General features: G+C 53.0%; 1 protein-coding gene across 2 annotated transcripts in view; it reads right to left on the bottom strand.

Moving 5' to 3' along the window:
- The window catches only part of ATXN10 (ataxin 10), a 59,188-nt gene that overhangs the window by 29,375 nt on the left and 14,642 nt on the right, over positions 1 to 15,171 (bottom strand). The window lies entirely within an intron of this gene.

Genomic DNA, 15,171 nt, shown 5'->3' with positions numbered 1-15,171 from the left:
TACGCAATCTAACCCAAAAACCTATCGATAATATTGGTCGGGAAAGCCTACTACTACGCGTTAAACAGACGGATTCCCGGTCGCCACACCTCCACGGTTGGCTACGTACGGTGTGAAAGAAGCTCAACGTGCATACACACACACACGAAACCGGTTTAGGGCCTTCCCTTCACCAATCTGCATTGACCAGCTCGGTGAAGTATGTTGTTGAAACGACCCCATGGCTGAAACGGAATGGGTAGGGCCGTCATCAGACAGCTCATTCATAGGGGGCTGCAAAAATAATAAAACACGGTAATTTTATTCACACGGGAAAAAAGCCTCTTGAAAAGAGTCGTGAGAGTTGTCGAGGAGGCTTCCGCGTTCGGTCGTTTAGCCAATTCCAGTAACGGGTGCTTGGGCCTACGAAAGGAAACCGGAGTACTCAGCGAAGACCCAGACACAGCACCAGAGGACGATAACTCTCAACGCTCCCCACTGCTGTGCTGCCATCTCCCGGCCACCTCGCAGCCTTAAAGGAACCTAGTGCAGCATGCAAAGCCGGGCAGTGTCAGGGCACGCATCGCGGTATCGCCGGCACCGCGAGCGATTGATGGCGTGGAGAATTCTTCATCCAGCAGCGGATGGACGATGGCAGATGGCGGTGACCCCGTCATCGCAGCGGTTTTCAACTCGTGGGGCGAGCAGCCAACCCCCCCCACCACCGCCTGGAGCAGGGCGGGGGGTGCACAGTAGACGTTCAGGGGATCGGGAGGCTGCAGCAGGGATAGCGTGTGAGAGAAATGTCCAAGGTGCGCAGGGGATGACGGCGCCTCGTTGTATGTCAGGTGAACTTCTTTCGCGCCATACAATGCCAACCGCGCCAATCGGAGGAGCGACATAGCGGTGGCGTTCGTTGAAGATGCCCCGACGTCGTCTGCAGGAGTGGTTTTGCCGGCGCTGGGGGCCCAAATTTGCAAATTAAAATAAAATACTATTTGGTTCTTTCGGTAAAGTCACGTAGGTAGAAATATAAAATAAAAATAATAAATCACGACGTTTCGATCGCAACACAAGCCGTCGTCCTCAGGAGGAAAAAAAAATCCAGCAGTGGAACTGCTGAACCAGCGAGAGAGCTGTTACAACAACAAGAGGTTTTTTATGTGGCGATGGGCAAGCAAGCGGGGTCTGAGCTGGAAAGGAATTCCATCTCCGGACGCAAGCACGTCAGTTGTGTTAATGGGAGATTAGCACTATGTTGATGGGAGAGATTAGGCAGGGAGATTAGGGGGATTAGCAAGTTCATGTCATGTCTATGTGTAGCACAAGTTGCGGCGCTGCCAACTGCGCTGTGAGGCAAGCGCGTCCACGCAAGAGAACCACCGCAACGGTGGTCGCGCCAGTGAGACACAAAGCCCATCACACAGCCAGAACCATCGGTACATCGAGGCTAATCGAGCAGAAGTGGCCATGTTAGTGAGACCCCAGCCCGTTAATGCAGAGGCACCCAACAGGGCAATGCAACTCAGAGAGTCGGAGATAGCAGCCAAACGGCAGGGAAGAATGGAAGCACCACAGCAAGTGACGACTTTGCTTGGTTAATAACGTCCTTCCAATGATTGCTCGGCCTATACCCATCTTCTCGGTTGAAATTGTCTCCGTATTTATATATCTGGATGGCTTCATGGACACAAATCTTTGATGATAGCCTGAAGGTTTGCAGAGTACCTTGGTCTCGGAAAAAGCAATATCGTGCGAGCCCATTGCGTTATAACAATGATCAGCCACTGCAGAGGTATTGCTTCTGCCATGTTTCAAATCTGCCCTTGTGTTCGTGAAAATGTCCGAGACATGTCGTTTCGTTTCCCCAATGTAACTGTTGCCGCAGACACAACTTAGTTTGTAGACACCAGGGTATTTACATGTCAGGAATGACATCCTTCACAGATGGGATCAAATCACGGATTCTGTGTACTGTATTGAATCGGACCTGGATCTTGTGTTTACTTACGATTTTTTAATTATTTTTGGTAACACCTGCTATGTATGGCAAGGTGATGGTTTTGATTGGGTCCTCAGATGGTTGTCTCCCCATGGTTGGGGATACAGCTTTGCGGATTGTGCGGCCTGAGTATCCATTCATCTTGAGGGCTTGGTGTACGTGCCCCAGTTCACTGGCTAGGTGGCGTTGGTCGGAGATGCAGCGGGCCCTGTGGTGTAGTGTTTTGATGAGGGAGTTCTTCTGGGCCGGATGGTGGTGGGAGTCAGGCTTTAGATAGGAATCCGTGTGGGTGGCTTTCCTGTCGACGGAATGTCCCAACGAGCCATCAGGCCTCTTCTCGATCAAAACATCCAGGAATGGCAGCTTGCCATCATTTTCCACTTCCATGGTGAATTTGATGGATGGGTGTATGGAATTGATGCGGTTGAAAAACTGGTTCAGTGCCAGCTGGCCATGTGGCCAGATGACGAAAGAGTCATCTACATATCTCTTCCACAAGGAAGGACGTAGGGTGGATGTCAGGATGATATCTGTTTCAAATTTCTCCACGAAAACATTCGCTACCACTGGTGATAAGGGAGAACCCATCGGGGTACCTTCATTCTCACCTCATCAAACAAAATTAACCAACCGACTTTCACTTCGATCCTCCATGTAAGCGTTGATAATGTGTTTAACTTATTTGGCACCGGACAGAACCAACTGTGCTAATCGGACATGCGGGAGGACAACAAACAAGCGAGGTCAACACCCGGGCCCGTGTCACGTTGGCGGTGCAGGCTCAAGTGCGAGGGCACGAAAGGAACCATCCACGATCTCTCCTTGTGCGCGTGTTTGCGTTTGAGCATGTGTCGCCCATGGTCGCAAAATACAACAACTCAGAGCCTCAGGACCTCGTTGCTACGGTCTCTTTGAGTTACGGCTCTGCTGTACCCCACTTAAAATATTGCGAGCACTAAATACAAGCTTTAGCCATGTAAATATGCCACGAATGGTAGGCAAGCAGTCAACACGAGCAGATTAATCTGTTGAAATGTACAGGAGGTCGGCTTGTGCCGTTCGTTGTCCCACATCCGTCGTGTTCGAGTGGTGCGAGAGGTTTAAACAAACGGACGCGGGTCGGTAACAGGCGGCAAAACATGGTTCCCACGCAACCACGCGCGGCTAACTCGCGCAATCGCTCCCCGTGGGGACCGGCGAGCATTGGGACAATCCGCCACTTCACACCCTGCGCCGTGATTCAGGAGGACCGAGCGGAACCGTCGGAGGTGTGGAAGCCTTCATTCGTGATCAGAAGGCAGTCCGATTGGCCGATTGAGGCTGCTGCTGCTGCTGATGATACATCAAATATACGATGTTATTTGTTTGAATATATAGGCGCTGCACGTAAAAAGCAAATGCGCGCGCATTTTTCCGCAGCACGTACACCAACGTCACACGTGCGTGCGTGTAACGACGGTGGCGGCGACGATGGTGAACAGGTTCCCCCGTCCCCACCCCCCTTTATCCACGACCCCCAAAATCGCCGCGAGAGAAAAGGCGCGGAGGCCTTCATCTGGCGGTCAACTGATCGCGGCCAATGTTGATGACGAACGCCGGAGACCCACGGCGGGACGGGCCACTCGTGGGCCCGGCCGCCTGCCGACGTTCCCAGCGAGCGGACGGACGGCGCTCGGGGCGGGCGGGCGGGCGGTTGGAGCGACCGCGCCGGCGGATGCCAGCGATCGCGGCATCCGGAAAGCCGCCCGCCTCGGAGCCCGCGAGCACAAAGCGGCGAGCGGGCGAGCGGGGATTACACGCTCGGGCGACTCCCAATAGAGAGCGCCGGAGGTGGCCGGGCGGCTCACGGCGCTAATGCCGTGTCACAGAGCACTGAGTCGGCAGCAACGGGGTGGTGCTGGGTTTGCGTCCAGGTTTCACCCAGCCGTGATTAAAGCGGGTTCTCAAGTGCAGCGAGCCGGCGGTCTCAGCCCGGTCACCCGATGACGGCACGCGCGCACAAAGAGTAATCGTGTTAAGTTCGGGTTTTTGACCTAATCGCGCTCATTCCAGCGGAGCATGAATAACACTTTGGCTTGACTGTCGTGCGACGAACGCTCCCCGCAGCAGCGCAAGCGAGCAGGTGACACCGCCTGGCGTGGACGAGAGACGAGTGATGGAGACTCAGGAGGTAGTTCTTTGACGTCATCTTCCAAACGCCATTCTCCAATCGTGTGGCGATGTTACGCGTATTGCTCCCGACGAGAATTTGCAAACGGAAATTACTTTATCTCGTTCCAAAACGAGACGCCAAAAAGGCACGGCTGGAACACAACCGACAGATAAAATAAATGCAAAGAAAATAAAAGCGCTAAAAAAATACACGGGACGCGCCCTCTGAGCTCGCCCGCGACAAACCGTAATCGCCCGGGAAAGCGCACAGCAGGTCACGCGTGAAAGGCCAATGCGACAACTCTCAAAATCCCTGTCACACAACGCCAACGCGTGGACCAAGCCACCGCCTTTCGCAAGCAAAAAAAAAGAAAACAAACCCGAGTCGTGAAACCTGCCCACACAGAAACCGTACGCGAGCGGCGAGCGACACACGGGTGAGCGGTGAGTGGAGGGTGAAAAAACACGAAGCCCCGGGGGCAGCGCTGACAACTGTGACGGCGTTTACAACGTCCCGAGCCGTCAAGACGAATGAATGAACGGACGGACGAACGGACGGGCGCGACCCTTCACGTGTCGCGCGGTGACAGCGAGGCGAGGTGAAACGTTATCTGCGCCCGACGACGGAGGGAGAGAGAGATGCCCCGACGTCACCCTGCGGTGTTCCGCAAAAACAGAGCGAGCCATTGTGCGCAGGTGCGGCGGACAGCGGCCGGCCCGATGTCGCGCACCTGAAAATTACCCCCGCAATCCAACCGGTGACAAAAACGAGCCGTCCCCCCTTAGCGACGTCGACCGCAAAAGCCGACAAAAGCAAACCGTCGCCCCCCAAATCGATTCGTCAGCCCGCGTTGCACGTTCGCCCGCGGATCGCGTGGGTTTGACGATGCGCTGTTTAACGAATCGTGTGATGTTACCCTGAAGGGTTAATGGGAGTTTAAAAAAAAGTTTGATGGTGAGACCGGAGGCATGAAACAAGAATTAGTGACGAATGAGGGGGCCATATAAAAACAGTGACAAAAACTATCTCGACAAACGGTCGAATCGCCGCGACGGTAGAATCGTTAAGACGTCTGTCGGCAACGCAACTCACTCGGCACTAGACCCGCTCCCCGACCCTCTCTGTGCGCCGTGGAAGAAGAATTAACGTCGCTCCCTTTATATTGGTATAAATGTTTAAGGCGGTGCTCTTGACGGAAACTGTTGAACATTTTTTGAATCGGCTGCACATGGGTATCCCTGCCAGAAACACGATGTTTCAATGGCCTCTCACCTGGTTACATCAAGACGAACCTGTCTGCGAAGTTACGAGCGTTTTCTTGCACAAAGGTGTTTCTCAAACTTTCACTCAAGCCGATGCAAACCACCCAAATGCTTCACTATTCCCAGATGACAAAACGCATTCACTTCTCTCTCTAAATATGAGTAATATAAAATGATTCATATTACCGGAACATAAAAACACTATTTTATGCAGCTATAAGGGGTTTTTTTAGGTGGTGGGGAGGGGGGGGGCATTTAGATCTTCGGGTTAGGGAAGTTTACCATCTTAGTTTTTAATTAAGTAAAAGTAAAACAAAAGGTAGAATAAACCTGCGTTTGCATCACAGCCCCTGCGGACCACCTGGAGGAGGAGCGTCGCAGATCGCCGGTGGTCGGTCGGTCAGGGACCACACTTTTGAGAACCACCGCTCTGCATGGACGGTGACGGACGCTGGCACCACGTCGCCCTCCACGCCAATGTCATCAATTCGTTTTCAATGGCCCCCTTCGGGTGGAGGGGCAGGGCTCGACTACAGCGCTCGGACTCACGACCGCGCACACCAGCGGCACCAGCGGCACCAGCGGCACCAGCGGCGGTCTTCCAACCCCCGTAACCGGACGTCCCCCACCCCCCCGCAGGTCGACTCGGCCTTGACAGAGCTGCCCCCCCACACGTACGTACGCGCATACACAAGTATGCGCGTACGTACGTGCGCGTGTCTTCACCTGCGGCTCCCGTCGCACAACGCAGCGACGGCCCTCGTCCTGCTGCCGCCGCCAGCAATCGCGCCGAGTGGCTATCGGCCCCCTTAATTAGATTAAACATTATTTGGTCTAGCAACGGGATATTTTTTTTTTCACCCTAATGCAGCCAATCCTTCACGTGAGTAACCGAACTGAGCTTAAACTTTAATGGAAGAGGACGGGTCCAAGGTAAAGCCGCTTGTAAAATACCTGCTGTTGGAGTCCGCTGCTAGCTGGGGCCCCGATGCGTTTTTAACCGCGGGAGTGAGGAGCGGGCGAAGGCAGCGGATGGAGAATTAGCAGCTGCCAAAGTGACAGCCGTGCTGAAGTAAAAACAGTGTTCGGTTACAGCGCGTCAAAAATCAAGAGCGTGGATAATTTTATGAACGTTTGGGAAGGCGAGTTTCTTTTTTTCGGGGAGCACTTGAAGGGCTCCTAAACGGTGGAGGCGGGAGGGTGGGATCATAGTAGGAGGCACCCCCCCCCCTTTTTCCGAGGTACCCGTTAGTCAGCCCGCCAACCTACCGACCCGGCCAGACCCATAGGCTGCCAGTCGACTCACCGGGCCAGTCCGCCAAGCACACCAGCCAAAGCAACCCACTGACCCACCACACTCCAGTCCACTGGCCCACCGAATCCCATCAACACGCCAGTCCCATTGGCCATGCAGCACACCAGTACATCAGCCCACCAGAGAAGCAGCTAGAAGGTCCTACTAGCCCACTGACCCACCAGGACATTAACGCACCGGCCCCAATGGTCAAACGGCACAATGGAACAAAAACATACCAGTCCACAAGCCCACCAAATCTAGGAAGCTCGTGCACCCGTTCACTGACTAATTAGCTCAACAGCTCATTAGCACACCAGTGAGCCAGCCCCCCCAATGACCCATCAAGTACACGAGCCCACTAGGACCTCAGTCCTAAAGCCCACCAGCCTACTGACAACACCAGCACACAAAACACATCAGTCCACTCGCACACTCGTCCATGAATCCACTCGCCCGATTCACCGGCCGCCCGACCTACCCGACGGCCTACACGCGCCCAGCAGACAAGCAGCCCACCGCCACACCTGCCTACATACACGCGCACCCACGTACACAAACACGCACACGCACGCACACATGCCATCATCTACTCCAATTGACACGGCGCCCACTCGGCACCCGTCAAACGCGCCACTGTGGCCAATTTCGCCGGAATCCTGGTTTTTCCTGATTCTATTTTTTGTGTGCATGTGTAAGTACTGTATAAGAGACAAAGATCCCCCTTATAGCCTTTAACAAACTGTTGTGACAAGTGCTGTTAGCGAGCATCCTATGAAGGCCGGCACGGCACGCCAGGGGGTAGGTGTCCAGCACCACGCCCGGCCGGCTTTGTCTCCCCAGTGCCGATGTTTACACAGCGCACCAGGTACTCATTTGAGGCTAAGTCGACCTTGGGGAGGCCCAGGACCGGTTCAGATAATCGTCAACCGGTGTTGGCCGTGAGCGGGAATCGAACTCGAGCCATCGGGTTTGTAGCGCAGCGCGCTAACCGCCACGCCACCGCCCCCCACGTGATATAAACAAAGATACCCTCACATACCCCTAACAGACTGTTGGGGCAAGTGCTGTTTGCGAGCACCCATGATATACACACACACACACAACGTACACGTGCGCACACACGAGTTTGGGTGACAACCGCGTCTCAAGTGCTCGACACGAGGAGTGCGAATTGCTCGCTGCCAACGGCTCGACAGCCGACTCCACAAACTGCCGACTCCAAAGATCTCAGAGCAGCCGGTGCTAGTTAGTCGTTGCCAATCAGTGATTACGCGTGAAAGCATCCTCGCGTGTAATTGGCAACCAAAACTGGGACCGGAAGACTAATGGAGCACCAACTGAATTTCACAAGCTACCGTACGCGCGTGCGAAAAGAATCGTTCATTCCGATATCGTGTTTCTTGTTGTTGTTGTTGTTGGTGCCCCGGAATCCGTTTACATTTTTTTGTTTGTTCGTTTGTTTCGCGAAAAACCTGTCCGAACAAAAAACCTGGCGCGTGGAGTTTGCCCGCGGAGCGGAAGCACGGCCGGGGCACCGCACCAGCGAACTTCCAAGACGAAAGCAAACTCGGCTGAACGCATTCGCTCGTAGGGAACCTGCTACGTCGGCCAGAGGTCAACGTTTTAAGTGTTGCGTTCGGCTCTGGCTAAGTTTTCTTCCCACGATAACGTCGCGTTCACTCACTGCACATATTTAGGGAGGAGGGGGGGTGAGGGGGCACGGGGAGGGGGGGGGGGGCGGAGAAGGGGAAGGAGGGGGGCACAAGCTCGATCAAACGTGTCACGCGTGTCACACGCGTGTCACATCAAGGCGCGCGCCGGGATTAATAGCGCATTAATCCCTGCCCAAGCGCGCAAACCCCGGGCTTCGCCCAGGTGCGCTTCAGCCTGCGCGAATAAATAAATAACGAACTAACTAACTAAATAAATAAGGCGCATATTTCCACGCCGGCTCGCCGCGAAACCTGCGAGGGTGGCTGCCGCGTTCCGTTCCGTTTCTTCTAATCCGGGGGAATTTGGCGGCAGCGTCCTCCTCCAGTGCCCTGAGGGCTCCTTGGCCTTGCGGTGAGGGGTGGGGGAATGGGGGGGTGATGGGGGGGTGGGGGGGGTAATGGGGGGGGGGGGTGCGCGCACTCCTCGCGGTCGCGAGATTAGCGCGGCTAAGACTCCCCTCGAATCCCATAATGGACTCAGCCGCAGGGAGGGTGGAGCGAGAGGACCAGGGATTGCCCTCTAGGGGTCACCGAGACCAAACCGTCGAGAAGGCCCCGAGGCGGGAGGGGGGGGGCGTTGGCAGCGCCAGCTTCTTCTTGGTAGGACGGTGACGCTGCGCCCGGGGGACAAGTTACCGGTTTGCGGAGCAGATACGAAAGGATACGAATCGATGCTTCTATGTACGTATGTGTGTTGAACGTCTTTCGCACCGTACGTAGCCAACGGTTCTGAACGGGGGTGCGATGTCTGGGTTCTTCGGCCGTTCTGCGATGTTGGTTGTCGGCTGGTGGATCACCTTTGGTGTCGCCGTTGAGTGATCTTGATGGGCAGCAGTGTGACGATGGGATCCTTAGCCAACCCCCCCCCCCCCCAACCTAGGCCCCCCCAACGCTTCACCTCCCTGCGGACATCGGGGTAGGGTCTAGAGCAGGGGTCTCAAACTCAAATTACCTGGGGGCCGCTGGAGGCAGTATCTGGGTGAGGCTGGGCCGCATCAGGTATTCCACAAAAAAAACTTTGCTAAAAAAATCCAAACTTCTCAAATGTCATTACTAACAGTTATTTAACTTCAATGGGTTCTTCTGAACATGAATAGAATATTGAAGAACATGAACGGTTCTTCTGAACATGGCTTCTCTTGCCTACTTCCTGCTGCCAGAGACCTGGCAGCGCTTCCTCTCACATAGCTGAGCCACATTTGGCTTGAGGGAGGAAGCAGTTGAGACCCTCAGTATGGCTTGAAGATGATCATCAGTAAGTCTGGACCTGTACTTGGACTTATTGAAGTTCAAGGTGGAGAAGAGCTTTTCACACAAATATGTGCTCCCAAAAAGGCACATGGTCCGCTTAAACATTCGGGAAAGCTCAGGGAAGCTGGGCTTCAATTCTCGCAAAAATTGCCCAAGCTTGTCTTCTTTTCCACTCACCTCCCTGAACTTGGTTTTGAGGTCAGAGTTGCACTGCAGGTCAATGAGCTCCATTTGAAGCACAGGAGGGGCATCTTGCACATCAAAGGATAAGGGATCCGCAAAAATTTGAAAAGTGGCTCTGTGCGTCTTGAAGTCTGCAAATCTGTGACCAAATTCCTCCTGTAGCCTCAAAATGGCACCAACATACTTCTCACCACTGAATGGTGTGCCTGCATTCAGGAGTGCCTTGCATGCTGGGAAATGGCAAAGGTTTGTCTGAGAGAGCTGGGCTTTCCATAACACAAGTTTTGTGGAGAATGCTCTCATGTTGTCATAGGCAGCACTGACGAGCTGCCCCTGGGCTTGTAACTTATTGTTCAGTACATTCAGCTCATGCGTGATGTCAACAAGAAAAGCTAAGTCCATGAGCCATTTGGGATCACTTAGCACAGGAACAGCCACCCCATCCTTCTCCATGAAGGCTTTCACTTCTGCTCTCAACTCAAAAAATCTCTTCAAGACGTTTCCCCTGCTGAGCCAACGTACCTCGGTGAAGTAGAGCACATCCTCATATTCTGACTCCATTTCCTCTAAAAAAGTACGGAACATCCGGTGCTTTAAGCCCCTGGATCTGATTTGGTTGATGCATTTCACAACAACAGACATCACATTGTCAAACTTCAGGCATTTGCTGCAAAGGGCCTGCTGATGTATGATGCAGTGCAGAGCAATGGCCTCCTCCACACCCTCCTCTTCTAGTTTTCTTTGAACAAGTGCCACCAGTCCATTTTTCCTCCCTGTCATTGATGGCGCTCCGTCAGTTGTTATTCCAACAAACTTCTTCCATGGCAAACCGGCATTCACAATGGCATCACACAGCTGGCAAAATATCTCCTGAGCGGTGGTGTGGCCATGCATTGGAATTACTGTGAGCAACTCCTCCATCACTTCAAAATTGTCATCAACACCACGACATATATTGTGAGCTGGGCAGTGTCAGTGATGTCTGAACTCTCGTCAAGAGCGACTGAGTATGCATTGAAAAATTTGGCTTTCTCACGCAGTTGATCATAAATGTCACTTGACAGGTCAGAAATGCGCTCTGCCACGGTGTTAGCAGAAAGGCTGATGTTGCTAAACTGACCTTTCTTTTCCGGACAGACTATACTTGCAGCCTGTAAGATGCACTTTTTGATAAACTCGCCTTCTGTGAATGGCTTTCCTGCCTTAGCAATCATCTCACTAACCATGTAGCTTACTTCGACTGCTGCATTATTCTCTTTGGTTGCTTTCTTGAAGACATGTTGTTGCCTCAGTAGACATGTTTTAAGATTGGCAACCCGGTTGGCTCTCTCATCTCCCTGGTATTTTGCATACTCCTCAGCATGTCTAGTTGAGTAATGACGTTTGAGGTTGTATTCCTTGTGCACCGCAACTTTTTCTGTATAATTAAGACACGTCGGGGTGCTCATATGCTCAACAAAGAAATATTGTATCTCCCACTTTTCCTGAAATTGTCTGTGCTCGTCACCAACCTTTCTCTTCACTGCATGCTTTGAAAAAGACATGATTGGGGCTGTGTGACAAGATATATATTCATTCCATTTGCTGTCGCTCAAGCAATAAAGTTTCAGTCAAGTGTTAAGCCAACCAGCGACGCACGGAGACATAATTTCCGCAAATTCACGTCATTTCCGCTTTTTCCGGTAACAACAGATGCGTAGATTATGGGGGGGGGGGGTGTAATGCGTTCCCATCAGATTTCGTCCCCACACCCCAGTCACAGGCAGACACAGCTGTAGCGGCTGCTACTATACACGCTTCTCTGTTCAAAGCACGGGGATCTGAGCCGGGATGAGCTGTGGATCTGTGCTTTGACGCGCTCCGGTGCGCGCACAGTGGAGAGCCGAAAGAGGGAGAGGAGAGGACTATATGAGGCAGTGTCATTGTGTGACCACGGGGTTCAAATGCTGCTGGCCACTGTCGGGGCTTTCGCTTCCTTCAGTCACATCATCACATTTTTCTATCCATTTTTGTGCTTACTTTGTGCCGGCGTGTTGGCTTGCCTGCATTCCGGGACTTATTTGAGCAGATCCGGTTCCTCTCGTATCGAAAAAAATATGAATATTAAAAAAAGTTTTTTAAGAAATTATTAAAATAAAATATAACATTATAATGTAATCACTAGAATATTACGGAGCCCCTGTTGACATCGGTGGATGAATTACTAATTTGTGGCCACGCAATAACAAGATAATATAATAAGTTATATATAAAGCTTTTTTAATAACAGCATCACAATTTCATAAAATAATAACAAATGCAGACTTCTAAGATGAACCAAAATAATTATGCACATCGTCATGTACAGTCTGTGGCTCGGTGCGTAAATGTCACCACCAGAGGATGAGGGAATTTAAATCATTAAAATTCATCCACACATATCAGGTGTAAATAATAATGTAAAACAGCCCAGACTGTAAAATGTAGACATTAGCTCAATGACGTGTTATAAACTGCTGCGGTTTAGAATAATCCGTCTGCGTAAAGAAGCTCCCAATACCTCACAGCGCAGCGTGTGCGTAAAGGAGCTGTGGTGTCCCTTGAATTTACCTTCAATTTAACAAATTGTGTATGTGTGTGTTCCGTTCGTTTTCTCCGCTGGACACAGAAGTCGCCTTTGCTCAAGATGCCACTTTATTAATCACTGACACAAAGACTGATACCGTCACTGCAGTATAGCCTAAATAAGTCCCACTGCATTGTAAGTGGCATGTGTGTGCTGTTTTAAGCGTCGTTTTATGTGCGTTCCGGGACCTGTGCTCGTCGTACCTGCGCTGTCATATGTACTTAGCGTTCCGGCACCTTGTGATTTACAAATGAAGCACTGGATACATCATGACCTGCGCGAAAGAGGGTGGAAAACTATGAATTTCACCCTCCTGCTCTCCGCACATCCAAAGCCACTCTTTTCTCTCCCGGCTCTCTCTCTCACTCACTCTCACACGTACACAAACACACACACACACGACCCCGCCCCCCATGTCACTCACATGCATGCCGCATTCACTGGACAGGCACACAGTAAGAAACCAGAACATCATAACATTGTCCCACACAGCAGCTAACACCGGGGTTGCTACAATATGAAACTCGCGGGCCCCACTAACATGAAACTTTCATATTAAGGTGGGGGCGACAAAATATCGTCCCGAGGGCCGCAATTGGCCCGCGGGCCGCGAGTTTGAGACCCCTGGTCTAGAGAGCAAGCAGAAAGCATTGTTATAAATGCGTTATTTTTCAATGGTTTACAAATGAAGTGGAAAGTGTTTGTCCATTAGTTACGTCCATCCCGATTGTATCGCGAGCGGAGACGATTGTTAGCTCTGTTGCTACTGGCGACCGAAACCAGTCAAGCTGACCGAATCGTCGTCCAAAACGTTGAGGCTTAACGCTGGAGAAGTTGTTTTACTTTTTTTTTTGCAAAAATTCAAAACGCCTTTCGCCCCGAAGCTACCCATCCAATTCCCTCCCGCTAAGCGAACGCTCTTGAAGACAAAACGCACGTTGGAAAGCATCACACTATCCATTCGCACACAGAAACACTTTACTGTTGTACGCAAATCTATGCACTTTTTGTTATATCCTATACCTTTCCTTACATCCATCATCGTCATCAGCAGCAGCCGTGATCTATCCACTGCTTGATAGAGGCTTCCACCAAGCCTTTGCCATCTCTCTCTCGGTCTCGTGATACAACAATCCATCCAGCTTCCTTCCCCCGCACGTCCGATTAGCACAGTTGGAAACGTACGGTGCGAAATAATTTAAATTATTTCAACATACGTCCTGCTTCTGCGCATGAGATGCTTTCGTCGGCGCTCCCATCTGTGCGGAGCACGTTTCCCCTCCTTTGGCTACGATCCCTTCCAGAGCGGCGTGGTCTTGGCCAAGACCGCTCGCTTTAGTTAACGCTCACTATACCATCGGCTGCAGGACAACATCGTTCAGAGTGGAGACACACAGCCTTCGACGCTGGCGGAGGCTGTGTGTGCCCATTGTTGCTCTTTGTGGACCGTGACGTCGGCACACACACACACAAAGACAAAGTTCCCCTGAATAGCCTTCAACAGACTGTTGGGGCAAGTGCAGTTAGCGAGCACCTATGGAGGGCGGCATGGCACACGAGGGGGTGGGTAGCCAGCACCACGCCCGGCCGGGTCTCCTTCATGGCAATGTTTACACATCGCACCAGATACTTATTTGAGGCTGAGACGACCTAGGAGAGGTCCAGGTACCGGTTCAAATAATCGCCATCGGTGCTGGCCGTGAGCGGGAATCGAACTCGGCGCGCCGGGTTCGTGACGTCGGCACACAAATTCACAAGCGTGGCCTCAACCGCAAAGCTCCGCCAACGAGCGGCAAAAAAGCGCTACCGCTCGGCCACGTCACCGCCCCCGTCCCCTCCCTCCCTCCAACTCTCCCCCCCCCGACCCACAGTCCCTCGCCGCAACTATAACTTCCCCCACCTGCGGTTTGCCTCGCGTCACCCGTGGGAAGAATCTCCACCGACGGCGGTGGCGGCCGTTGCAGCGCGGAGGGACGGGCGCGGCGCTGGATGGCCGAGCGGCTCGTTAATCTCACTCGGCCACTCGTCGTCGTCGCCGTCACGGCGAGCGGCCGACCGCCTGCGCTGACCCCTTGCGCGAACCCTGACCCCCCCCCACCATCCGCCCGATCCCCCGCAAACCGTGACCCGCAGCCGATGAAACCGGACGGGCGAGACGCTCGCGCGGAACAACGCCCGCTCGCCGTGTGCCCAACGAGAGGGCGCGGGGAGGAGGGGGGGGAGCGGACGCAAACGGCGTCCGTTTGGTCGTCGATACCGTAGATGCTCTGTTGCCAATTGGTAAACGATAAACATCGGTCACCACGGGATTCTGGCGTCGGCCAGCAAGGTTAGCGAGCTGTTAGGTAGGAGAGCGGTTGAGTGGGGAGAGCAGTCCCTAGGGGGTACACGGCAAATCGGGGCGACCGCCCCCGGCCCCGCGTTTCGGGAGGCCCCACGCTTTGACGTCACGGTTCATTTGTTCGTTTCCCAGTCCGCTATGTCCTGGCGAGGGTCGCTGCGGCAGCGTGTTCACTAGCGCGGTCCAGACCTCCCTTTCCCTGGCGACAAACTCTAGCTCTTCCTGGAGAATTCCCAGGTGTTCCCAGGCCAGCCGAGTGACATATTCCCACCTGCGTGTCCTGAGCCAGCCCCGGGGTCTTCGCCCAGATGTAAAACTTCCGATTTAGTTTGAATGCATCAGTGGGCGGGGGGGGGAGACTACACAGTGTCACTCGCCCCGGGTCCC

This window comes from Lampetra fluviatilis, chromosome 38, assembly GCF_964198595.1.
Source record: "Lampetra fluviatilis chromosome 38, kcLamFluv1.1, whole genome shotgun sequence".
Taxonomy (NCBI): domain Eukaryota; kingdom Metazoa; phylum Chordata; class Hyperoartia; order Petromyzontiformes; family Petromyzontidae; genus Lampetra; species Lampetra fluviatilis.
Note: the sequence above shows the minus strand (reverse complement) of the source record. Positions and strands in the feature narration are given on the sequence as shown.